This window comes from Dama dama, chromosome 25 (assembly GCF_033118175.1).
Source record: "Dama dama isolate Ldn47 chromosome 25, ASM3311817v1, whole genome shotgun sequence".
NCBI lineage: Eukaryota > Metazoa > Chordata > Mammalia > Artiodactyla > Cervidae > Dama > Dama dama.
Genome location: NC_083705.1, coordinates 58,793,029 through 58,806,215, shown reverse-complemented (window position 1 = coordinate 58,806,215; position 13,187 = coordinate 58,793,029). Strand labels below are relative to the sequence as shown.

Sequence of the window (13,187 nt, the reverse complement as noted above, 5' to 3'; positions counted from 1 at the left end):
AGTTTCTCTTCGCTTTCTGCCATTAGAGTGGTGTCATCCACGTATCTGAGGTTGCTGACTTTTCTCCTGCCTATCTTGATTCCAGCTTTTAACTTATCTGGTCCAGAATATCTCACAATGTGCTCAGCATATAGGTTATATAAACAGGATGACAGCAGACAGTCCTGTCATACTCCTTTCTCAATTCTTAACCAATCGGTTACTCCACACAGGGTTCTAACTGTTCCTTCTTGACCCGTATACAGTTTTCTCAGGAGACAGGTAAGATGATCTGGTATCCCCATCTCTTTAACTCAGGCTCACATAGGAAACTCTTTAAAATGTCACTAAAGCACCACTTCTCACTACATTATGATAGTGATGCTTTACCAATGTGATTCTTTGGAATTCAGAAAAAATACTCTGGTTAAGAATGTGATATACCTCATTCCAAATTTAATTCTCTGAAACAAATAGATTATAGTCAGTTCTCTCAGATTTACATATATATTCATAAGTTGAACTTTTTTTTTACTAATTGTACTAGTAAATAAATATACTTTTAAAATATCTTAAAATTCAAATCAATGACTGCTTACTCATTGATATGGAAATCACAGAGGTTAGTTGTCTCTAATTTTAGACACCATATTTATTGATATATTTATTTCCAATGAATTTACAATTACTCTTCATCAAGAAAATAGGCATATTATCATAATTAAAATCTCAAGAGATAGTATATACTTGTGGATAATTGTTAATAATGAATATACTGACACATTTCCATCTTAAAATTTATATATGTATATAAATGTAATATGTATTAAATTTATATATGTATACATCAAATATATATATATATAAACATGTGTGTATATACATAGTATGCACATACATGTTTATGCATACTAAGTTGTTTCAATCATGTCTGATTCTTTACGAACCAATGGGCTGTAGCCCACCAGGTTCTTCTGTCCATGGGATTCTCCAGGCAAGAATACTGGAGTGGGTTGCCATGCACTCCTCCAGGGGATCTTCCTGAACCAGGGATCAAACCCATGTCTCTATGTCTCCTGCATTGAAGGCAAGTTCTTTACCACTAGCATCACCTGGGAAATCCAATATGGACATACACATATAATATACATGTGTTCATATTTTGTCATGGTTCTGTCACTCGGTCATATCCAACTCTTTGTGACAAGAGGCTTCCCTGTCCTTCACCATCTCCTGGAGTTTACTCAAACTCATGTCCATTGAGTTGCTGATGCCATTCAACCATCTAATCCTCTGTTTTTCCCTTCTCTTCCTGCCTTCAACCTTTCCCAGCATCATTATCTTTTCTAATAAGTCAGCTCTTTGCCTCAGATGGCCAAAGTATTTGAGCTTCAGCTTCAGTCCCTCCAATGAATATTCTGGATTGATTTCTTTTAGGATTGACTGGTTTGATCTCTTTACAGTCCAAAAGACTGTCAAGAGACTTCTCCAACACCACAGTTCAAAAGCATCAATTCTTCAGTGCTCAGCTTTCTTTATGATACCACTCTCACATCCACACATAACTATTGAAAACACTATAGCTTTGACTATATGGACCTTTGTCGGCAAAGTAATATTCGTAATGCACTGTCTAGATTTGTCATTGCTTTTCTTCCAAGGAGCAGTCACCATTTACAGTGATTTTAGAGCCCAAGAGAATTAGGTCTCTCACAGTTTCCATGATTTCCCCATCTATTTGCCATGAAATGATGGGAACAGATACCATGATCTTAGTTTTTTGAATGCTGAGTTTTAAGCCAGCTTTTTCACTCTCCTCTTTTACTTTCATCAACAGGCTCTTTCGTTCCTCTTCACTTTCTGCCAAAAGGGTGGTGTCATCTGCATATCTGAGGTTATTGATATTTATCCAGGCAATCTTGATTCCAGTTTGTGATTCATCCAGCCCAGCATGTTATATGATGTACACTGCATATAATAATAAGCAGGTTGACATTATACTGCCTCAGCATACCCCTTTCCCAAATTGCAACCAGTCCATTGTTCAATGTCTGGTTCTAACTGTTGCTTCTTGACTTGCATACAGATTTCTTAGAAGGAAGGCCAGTGGTATTTAATTACAGAACCTCCACAGGCCTAGGGAAACAGACTCAGACTCTTGGAGGACACAACAAAACCTTGGGCACACCAGGACCCCGGAGAAAGAAGCAGTGACCCCACAAGAGACTGAGCCAAATTTGCCTTTGTCTGAGAGTCTTCTGAGAGGTGTGGGTCAACAGAGGCCTGCTGCAGGGTCAGGTGTGTCAGGAAGCATTTAACAAGAGGCTTCTTGTGTGCTGTTTTGGATCTGTCAGGAACCCTCTGGCCCTTATTAATTCCTGGATATTCAGGAATTAAGAGGAGAGGCACGCCTTTCCTGGGGCTGAGGAATCCAGGCATTTCTCATTACTTTGATAAGTACCCTCTTCCTTTTTATGAACCATACAGTAAAAGGTGATTGTTTGCAAATCTCTCTTTGATAGGGATCATTTTATGTTTTGTAAGTCTGGAATTTTAATCTTTATCTTTGCTGAGAATAACTACTTTGTAAGACAGTATATATGCCCACACCACCATGTTGATTAAAACACCTTTGTTCCATCAGAGCTTTGGTCCCCGTGTCTCTCTCTCTCTCTCTCTCTCTCTCTCTCTCTCTCTCTCTGTCTTTCTGGCTGATTCCCTGGAGCATGGAGGCCAGCTGCGTAACCCAGGGAATATTAGCCTCTTTACTTCTTTCACTCTCTCATCGACTCCAGACCACCAGGTGCCGGTCCAATAAAGGACCAACACAGGTGCACCAACAACAACAGTCCTGGGAGCCCTTGTGTGCTGGCATAAGGCCAATCTACAGGGAGGGAATACAATTCCACCCATCAGCAGAAAACTGGATTAAAGATTTAGTGAGTAAGGCCTTGCCCATCAGAGCAAGACCCAGTTATCCTTATAGCCAATCCCTCCCATTAGGAAGCTTCCACAAGCCTCTTGTCCTTATCCCTCAGAGAGCAGAAAGAATGAAAAGCACAATTACAGAAAACTAACCAAACTGATCACATGGACCACAGCCTTATCTAACTCAATGAAACTATGAGCCACGCCGTGTAGGGCCACCCAAACTGGAAGGGTCATGCTGAAGAGTTCTGACAAAATGTGGTCCACTAGAGAAGGGAATGGCAAACTGCTTCAGCATTCTCACCTTGAGAACTTCATGAATAGTATGAAAAGACAAAAATATATGACACTGAAAGGCAAACTCCCTAGGTCAGCACATGCCCAATATGCTACTGGAGGTGTATGTATAGGTGTGTGTATATACATATGGGACTGGTCCTTGTGAGATTTTTTTAAGTATTATAATGTAGCTGATGAAAAGGGTTTTAAAATAAGGAGAAAATTCCATTTTTACTTTTTTTTTACTTGTCTTATTATATCTTTAAAATTTCCTTGCAAGAATATTTAAAAGTTGCTATTAATTTTATAACATTTACATTAGCTTCATCAGTCTCAACAAAGGCATCATAAATTCACATACCATAGAATATACAGCTTTATACCATCCAAGATATTTCAGAGTAATGAACAAGGCGGGGGGAGTTCTGCAAACCACTCTTCGTGGAATCCCATCCTTTTTTAGAATCCTGGTGTACTAACCAAAAAGTGTGACCATGGGAACTACAGAAGCAAGAAGGGCACCAATAGTAATCTCAACAAATTCAGTACTAATTTCTCCAAGTTTTTAAGATAAAAACAATGTTCAGTAGAAGCTTCAGTTTATGCAAATGACAGACATTAAATCCAATATTTTGGTTTTTTTTCTTTACTTTTTTATAGGGTAAGTAGTGAACTGAAGAATGCTTTTCTTTTAAGACAGATCAAAATAAGCCACTTCACTGAACTAGTTTTTAAATTAAAAGCAAAATACAAGGCTGGATAAGATATGTAAAACAAATAGAAAGTTAAAAGGCATTTGATTCATGAAGAAGCTAATAAATTGGCTAGGGAGATTAAAAGAGGGATTGAATAACAGGGAGATGGGGAGCAGTGACTCTGAAGAACTTGGGCTACATCCTCAAGTTTAAATTGTACTTTGAAATGTTGAGTAGTAGTCCTTTCTTTACTAAAAAACATTTTTCTATATTTAAAAAAATTCAATTAGCATTTCTCAAATAAAGATTATACTTTCACCTGGATTTAAAAAATCACACTTGAAATAACTATTTAAAATTACTTCAATGGCTATCAATTTTCACAGCTAGGCATCTGAATATCCTTATGCTTTCAAACATTTACATATCAGTTTTATGTATTTGTTTTCTAAGTATGTAAAGAAAGAAAGTGTAGTCGCTCAGTCGTGTCCGACTCTTTGCCACCCCATGGACTGTAGCACACCAGGCTCCTTTGTCCATGGGATTCTCCAATCAAGAATACTGGAGTGGGTTGCCATTTCCTTCTCCAGGGGATCTTCCCAACCCAGGGATTGAACCTGGGTCTCCTGCATCACAGGCAGATGCTTTACCCTCTGAGCCACCAGGGAAGCCTTCTGTTTTCTAGAAAGTTCATTAATAAGCAATATGTGCTCTCATGTGTTAAAAGCTGAGGGAATGTGTGCTGGAAATTTTACATGGTTTACAGTTAATATTAACAAAGTCCCTCAGGGTAAATACACATATGTCCATTGAACAGAGGAAGAAATGCAGAGAAGACTCTAACTTAAATATCACATTCCAAGAGACAGTTAAGTGACCAAGCCTGGAATGGCCTAAAGCTTTAGTCATTGTTCTTTTTATCATGTTTCCCTACTTTGTCATCTTTTCACATTACCTGAATATTAAATAATTTTTCAAACTTTTCAAAAGTAAACTGTTATCTAGCAATTGAGCACAGGTGCTAATGAATGCATGCATAAATGATTTCTGCAGATGAAGACTGAAAGTTTCATCAGTAAACCTTGGAATCTCAAAACTGATTTTATAAAGAAAAGAAGGACCATTGTGCTAATAAACAGTAAATATCCATAAGCCCCTGCCTGTACCTAATTTCAGCTAAATAACATGCATTGTGGGTTTGGTTTTGTGTGTGTGTGTGTGTGTGTGTGTGTGTGTGTGTGCACTGATTACCCTAGAACTGGCCTTTGATTTCTTCCTCTGTAAAACTCCATTTCTCAAAAGAATGCTGACACAGTGCTAACGTTCTTGTGGAAGTAGGAGAAAGTGATTGCCTAGTGGTTATTTGACACTTTAGTTCGACATATGATCAGCTGAACATAATATAAATTTTATGATTTGATATTTGTGTTTTTTGTAACTGGTTAGAGTGAGTTTAAAGATACGGCTTTTATTAATCTCTCCAGTGAGCCAGAATTTTATAAGATTATATTTTTGGATGTCTCATATTTTGCTAAGTTTTAACTTTGTATATATAGTATTATCTGTGAATGTGTGGAAAAATACAAATGAATTTGCTTTTCTTTTTATTCTTCTACAGCACAGAACTATCCCTCTTTGATTTAGATTGCTAGAGAGATGAGTGGTGACTTTGGCATTTTAGAGAAGCACTCCTAAGAATAATGATCTGGTAAAATTCATTTTTAGTTTCTTGAGAAACTTTCTTACTGTTTATAACAGTGGCTGCACCAATTTATATTCTGACTGACACGACAGTGTACGAGGTTTCCCTTTTCTCCATATCCTCACCAACATTCATTATCCGTGTTCTTTAAGATGACAGCCATTCTGACTGGTGTGAGGTGATATTTCATTGTAGTTTTGATTTGCATTTCTCTGATGATTAAGGATGTTGAATATCGTTCCATGTGCCTAATGGCCATCCACATTTCCTCTTTGACAAAATGACTATTCAGTTCTTCTTCCCATTTTTTAACAGTTACTTGATTTTATCAATGTTGAATTGTATGGGTTATTTATAAATGTTGGCATATTAACCACTTATTAGTCATATAATTTGACCCATCCCCCCAAAACAAAAATAATAATTTGAAAAGAAACATGCACCCCGATGTTGATAGCAGCATTGTTTACTATTGCCAAGATATGGAAACAACATAAGTGTCCATCAAGAGAGGAATGGATAAAGAAGATATGATGTATAGTAAATCCCCTACATAAAACCCTTTAAATTACACATTTTCAAAGGTGCAAATGTGTATGTAGCCCCTGCATGTCAGCTGTGGTAATGCAGTACTGCACCTTTAAAGGTACTGTAGTATAATATCAAAACGTTTTATTTTTTGTTCCCTTTTTATGTACATATTATTTGTGTGAAGAGGATTACAAACTTACCATAGTACAGTACTATACGGCCAATTGGGTTTTTTGGGTACTTAGGCTAAGTTTATTGGACTTAATGAACAAATTGGACTTAATGGAAATGCTTTCATAATGAAACTTATTCATAAGTAGGGGACTTACTGTATATTTATACAATGGAATGCTAGTCAGCCATAAAAATAATGAAATTTTGCCACTTGCAGCAACAAGGATGGGCTCGTAAGGCATTATGCTAAATGAAATAAATCAGACAAAGACAAATACTGTATGAGATCATTTATATGTGGAATCTAAAAAATATAACAGACTAGTGAGCATAACAAAAAAGAAGATTCACAGATATAGAGAACAAATTAGTGGGGAGAGGAAAGGGGGAGGGGGCAGTATATTGGTAGAGGATTAAGAGGTACGAACTATTAGGTTGCATAAGCTGTAAGGATATATTGCATAATACAGGAATATAGACAGTGTCTCTTTGTGCTAATGGCTCAGTCATGTCTGACTCTTTGCTACCCCATGGACTGTAGCCTGCCAGCTTCCTCTGTCCATGGAAATCTCAATATTTTATAACTAAAAATGGAGTATGCTGTGCTGTGCTTGGTCACTCAGTCATGTCCAACTCTATGACTCCATGGACTGTAGCCCATCAGCCTCCTCTGTCCATGGGAATTCTCCAGGCAAGAAGACTGGAGTGGTTGCCATCCCCCAGAGGATATTCCTGACCCAGGGATTGAACAAGTGTCTCTTATACCTCCTGATTGCAGGCAGGTTCTTTACCATCTTAGCCAGCAGCAAAGCCCAAGAATACTGGTGTGGGTAGCCTATCCCTTCTCCAGGAGAACTTCCTGACCCAGGAGTCGAACTGGGGTCTCCTCTATTGCAGGCAGATTCTTTGCCAGCTGAGCTACCAGAGAAGCCCCATAAATTGAGTATAACTTTAAATACTGTGAATCATTATATTGTACACTTGTAGCATATAATATTATACATCAACTATACTTCAATAAAAGTTTTATATTGTTTAAAATAAGGAAACTTAAAAGCTGGTAAAATTCAACTTTGACATGAAAGTAAGATTTGACAGCAAGATACCAGCTGTGAGAAACAAGTTCCATTGAGAAGAAAGGATTTTTCCAAGTTCCTTTGTCACTTGTTGGGCTATCAAGAGCCAAGCCTAGAGGTCTCAAGTCTGCATGTTTATGCATGAGAAACGCAGAGCTCTTGTTAGTCAGCAACGCCCTACTGTTTTAAGTGACGAGGAAGTTCTGGAAGTGATGAGAATGAGAGACAAAGAGGAAGAGAAGACAGTAAAGTCTTCAGAGCTCAGTGATTCTCCTCTAAGCCCTTGCCTTGGGAGAAGGCAGCCATGTCCCTCAGATGATGAAAGGTGCTCTGAGGGTTGATATGGTTCTGAAACCAATTTCCTGTTGGGAATTTAAAGGTAACAATATGAGGAGCAACAAAACTAATGATGGAGTATAACCAGACCAGTACTCTGTGGTTTCAGGTCTTTAACTGTGTCATCAGAGAAGGAGTGACATGGCTTTTTCAGAAAGGCTGCTAAATGAGCCATAAGCTGATAGGCCGGATGGTCATCAGAGCCAGACCTCTTGTTGTGCAGTCACTAAGCTGAAGCATGCCAGGCTCCTCTGTCCTCCACTGTCTCCTGGAGCTGACTCACTGGAAAAGACTCTGACACTGGGAAAGATTGACGTCAACAGGAAATGTGAGGGGGCAGAGGATGAGATGGTTACATAGTATCACCAACTCAATGGACATGAATTTGAGCAAACTCTGGGAAATAGTGGAGGGAAGGTGAGTCTGGGGTGCTGCAGTCCATTGGGTCACAAAGAGTTAGACACAACTTCATGACTGAATAATGAACAACTTACAGAGATAATCAAGTTAAAATGAGGTAATTAGGTTGGGTCCTAATCCAACATGACTAGTGTATTCCTAAAAAGTGAAAATTTGGAAGTAGACTTGCAAACATGGGGAAATCCACGTGAAGAAGAAGGCAAGGATCATTACAATGTTTCTACATGCCAGAGACTCTGAACACTGCCAGCAAATCACTGAAAGTGATGTGAGAGGTATGGGACAGATTTCCTCACAGCCTCAGAAAGGACCACCTCTGCCAACTTTTGATCTTGAACTTCTATCCTCCAGAACTGTGAGACAACACATTTCTGTTGTTTTAGCACCCCAGTTTGTGGATAACGGAAGCACTAGCAAATGAATATACTCCTCAAAGGAGGAAAAAAAAAAATATCTCACTATATCTGAAAACCAGGCTGCTTATACAGGGCAAGCAGTAGGCATGCAAAAAGAAATAAGGGGTTTTGACTTATTTAAGGCTTTAAATATGCTGAACCTTAATGTTATTTAAATAAATACTTAGCATAAAATTTCCTGATTTCAGACTTATAAATCAAATGGGTAGGAGGAACTTAAAAACATGCTACATCGAAACAAAGTCTAAATAGATGTATAGGCTTCTCTGTCTGACTATAAATGAATCACAAATAATAATAATCAAATAATAAATATTTTTAAAATGAAATGAATATGTTTATCTATACACCAAAGTAGAGGTGCAAAACAGACAACATAGAACTGAACTTATCAGTTTTAATATAGGCAACACTTAAACCATTTCTGAGTAGAAAAAAAGGATTTTTTCCCTTTGTCTCTTTAAAAAAAATATCCGATTATCTTCATAACTGAAAACCAAATTTTTCACTCATGGTGACTTTGTTCTGAACATATCTGTCCTTAATTGAATTTTATACTCTTTGTACCTCATCCACCCACCTTCAGCACCATTACTGGAAGAAGTTTCTTCATCCACCATATAGAATAAATTTTCACATTTTTTAAATAGAAAAAAAAGAAGGGAAGAAAGAAAGAAAGGAAGAGATGAATGAGAAAGAAGAGAAAGAAATGAGGCCTAATCTTTAAGAGTTTTATTAAAATTAACCATTGCTCTTTTTTTATAAAGCTAAGTAACCTAGATTTTTTTTAACCTTTTTACATATCCTACAAGCTTTTAATCGTTGCACATTGTACTGCCTTCTCTTTGACTTCTAAAACTGTAATAGTAAAATCTGACCTGTAAATTATTTAGCAGAGTATTGATGGCTAACTTCTGAGTTCTTTGCATCAGTTTACTGTAGATATATACTAATTTTTTGTGTGTGACTTTTAGTTTTAAGATTTGTGCTTTGTTATGATTGTGGCTTACCTTGGACACAACTTCCTGATAATTACAGCATTTTCACACTGTATGCTTTTCAGTTGGGGGCAAAAGTGCTTAAAATATACTGTCAAAAGTCATGGATCAAGACAATAATCTTCAAATAACAGCCACTTGGAGATATTAAATGTCAACAGAAATATACCAGAGAGAAACTGTTTCTTGTTCATTCATTTCATTGGCAGAATTCAGTTCCCTAAGGTTGTAGGACTAAGGTTATGATTCACTTGCTTCCTGCCACCTGAGAATAGTTTTCAGCTTTTGGAAACCACCTTCATTCCCAGACTCTTGGATGAACCCCTGATTTCATCCTCAAAGCCAACAAGGACAAGTCAAAACAACACATGCTTCCTATCTCTCCTGCTTTTTCCCTCTCCTGCCACATTTCTTTGACTGACTGTTCTGCCCTCTGCTTCCATTTTTTATGAACAAGGAGATTACATCTGGTGCAACTAGATAATCCAGGATAACCTATTTTAAGGTTGGATTAATGTCATTTTCTTAATTAACTAATTGTTTGTATATTTCACTATATAATAATTAAATGTCCATTAAAAGTCCTCTCAATGAATCTATTATATGTATCTCTGTCTGTTCAGTGGCTCAGTTGTGTCTGACTGTGACACTGTCCATGGGATTTTTCAGGCAAGAATACCGTAATGTGTTGCCATTTCCTCCTCCAGAGATTCTTCCCAACCCAGAGACTGAACCTGTCTCCTGCATTGCAGTCAGATTTTTTCCTTGCTGAGTCATAGGAGAAGCTTCCTCTATTTTAAGGTCAATAATCTAGATTTCACTTGTAATATCCCTCTGCCATATAACACAACCAACACAAAGGATTAGGGTGTGAAGATCACATTTCTCCAGGAGGGAGAGAGTCTGCCTACCACACAAAGTCCTACTGAGGCGTCTTCCCAATGCCCCATGTAACCAAGATCTCTCTTCTGAACTATAGGGATTATAAACTATTCCCAGCTCTGGGGAATATTTTGTCTACTTATTTCTAATGATTCTTTCTTTAATCTTCAGTCATTTCCTCTCAGAACAATCTGTATATTTTTGGAGGTATCTGTGTAATGTCTTCCTCCAGAAGGCTGCTCCATCATTTTTAGCCATGCTTACCTCTCCAAGTTCCAGCCTCTGTCTCCTCAGCTCAGTAAGATGATTGGGGTGTATTTTGCTTTCAACTCCTTATGCTGTATTCTGGAAAACACCTCACCTCATTATTTCCCTTTTCTTAGGGATCACAGTTCTGTGGTGCTTATTGTGTGATGTTTAAGATAATTTCATATATTTTGTCTACTCTTCTAGTTTTAATTTTTTACCACACAGGACAAATTTTTAGAACAGTTAATATTTATGAGCAGAAATATATATTCTTTAAGATATGCTGATTAAAGAATTTCTTTCCCACAGCAATTTTATACTACATTTTAAATCTAAAAACCCAGTGGACTAACTGGGGAATGTAATTTCTATTAGTCTGACTTTTTTTAATTGATTACAAAATCTAAAGAATTGGGAAGCAGTTTGGGTTTAGAGGGGAAAAGATGCTTAGGCAAAAATAGCTTCCAGTTTGAATGCCATTCTGCTATTTTCATAAAAATAAGTGATGAGAATGTTAATGCTGAGTATGTTAAAGATCTGCAATATTAGTGAGAAAAATAAAAGCACCTCACAGTTTTGAATAAAGGAAATATTTGCTCAAAAAATGGATTTGCACATTGACGTTTAGGTTTTTTTTTTTTTTTTAATTTTTTTTATTAGTTGGAGGCTAATTACTTCACAACATTTCAGTGGATTTAGGTTTTAAACCATGTCATTTGGAAAGTTCTTTGTAACTGAAGCACTTTCAAGGAAAAAAAAAAAAAAATATATATATATATATAGTGAGCTTGATGTTACCTACTACCTAATTCCTAGCACTCAGGTTTCTCTTATAGTGAAACATTTTCCTTAATAAGATGATTTTTGTAATGCATGTTATTTCAAAAGAATCATTATCCTTTCATAGGTTAAAAGGGTATAGCTCAAAGAAAACAAACTCATCCTGTATCAAAATGGGTACAGGTAATTTTGTAGATGGTTTCTGGATTGACAGATATCATAACCTTGAAGAAGGACACATAAATTAGCACTAATTTGTGCTTTTCTAAACACTGAACCATGGAGGGATTATAAAAGGTATTATGCAATATAAGAGGAATAAATATAATCACTAATTTATATATAGAAGCGATTTTTGTCTGTATCTGTACCATTCACAAAGAGAGACTTCCTCACTCCTACCAATGTTTCTCAACCCTGCTTGTATCTTGGAACCACCTGCAAACCTTAAAGAATTACTTATACCTAATCTAATCCAAATAAACAATGTGAATAAACAAATAAGAACTTCCCACATGATACTAATATATACCCAAGGTCATAAACTACTACTTTAGTGGAAGAGAATTAGAGTTAAGCAAATAGGCAAGGAAATTAGCATCTAAAATCTGAAAAATCTGGATAAGTCTGATGTATCCACATATAGCTGAGGCCCCTTCATAAATCCTGTTGCTTTGTTTAAAGAATCAATTGATTTTTTTTTTTTGCAGATACCATAAATTCTATCTAAAATTATTTTTTCCAATAATTTTATAATTCAATAAAATAATATAAATGTGAATTCCTTTGAATGGCCATCTGTTTCTTATAATATATGTGACTTCCTTTTCATTAAAAGACACAATAAAGTTTAAACAGCTTTTAGAATGTTACACTGTTCCTGGATTTACCAACTTTTCTTAAATATCCATTTCAATGAGAACAAAAAAGGAAAAATAAATCTAACCACGAGGAAAAAAAAAACAAGAGTTTAAATTATATTTTTAAGTCCAAAATATTTGGCAAATTACTAATTTTCTTTTATATCACTACAAAAATAGCTAAAACTGTTGGCAGTGGAATCATTCTCAGAAAGAACCCCATACTGCCAATTCTCTGCTTTCCCTTATATTTCACTGTTGCCAGCAAAATCCTTCTATCCACTTACTCAATAGTTAATGAACATATTGCTTATTTCCCCAGAGAGTTCAGAATTCAGTGAATAACAATGAGGTGAGAGCTAAAAGAAAACAGCAAGAAAAGTGTTTTGGCAAGAATAAACCTTCCTAATGTTTCTGAGAGCATAGACATGATCGGCACCTGGGAATCAGTACCGGTGCTGCAAAGGACTTCTTATCAGCAGACAGGAAATGGTCATAAACAGAGTTCCAAGAGGAGCTTGGTAGAACTCAGCTAGCCTAGGGCTCGGTAAGTTACTATTGTGTGTACAATGCTTCAGAGAAGACTTTCTATTGAGAGGAAGTTGACAGGGCAGAACATCCAAAGTTTCAAGAGAGACACTTGGGTTGTTAGAATTTAACTGTTCAGGAAACTCTAGTGGCCCACTTTCATTTGACTTCAAATGAATGTAGTACTTTTGACTGTCAGGGCTAGAGAAGGTATTGGTGTGGAGGGGCACAATGATGGAAAAGCTTTCTTCTGCATAAAAACAGCCAGGTGGAGCTTTGGGTGTGCTAAATCTTCAAGTAACTGCCTCTGAATTGGTAAAACCTGTTAACCCTTGTTTTCTCAACAGCGCCACT

The 13,187-nt window shown here is 36.7% G+C and overlaps 1 protein-coding gene and 1 non-coding gene across 5 annotated transcripts in view; both read right to left on the bottom strand.

Moving 5' to 3' along the window:
- Positions 1–13,187, bottom strand: part of CDH18 (cadherin 18) — a 1,208,767-nt gene that overhangs the window by 1,135,588 nt on the left and 59,992 nt on the right. The window lies entirely within an intron of this gene.
- Positions 4,478–4,549, bottom strand: TRNAH-GUG (transfer RNA histidin (anticodon GUG)). Its single transcript has one exon. It is a non-coding gene; the product is annotated as a tRNA-His (tRNA).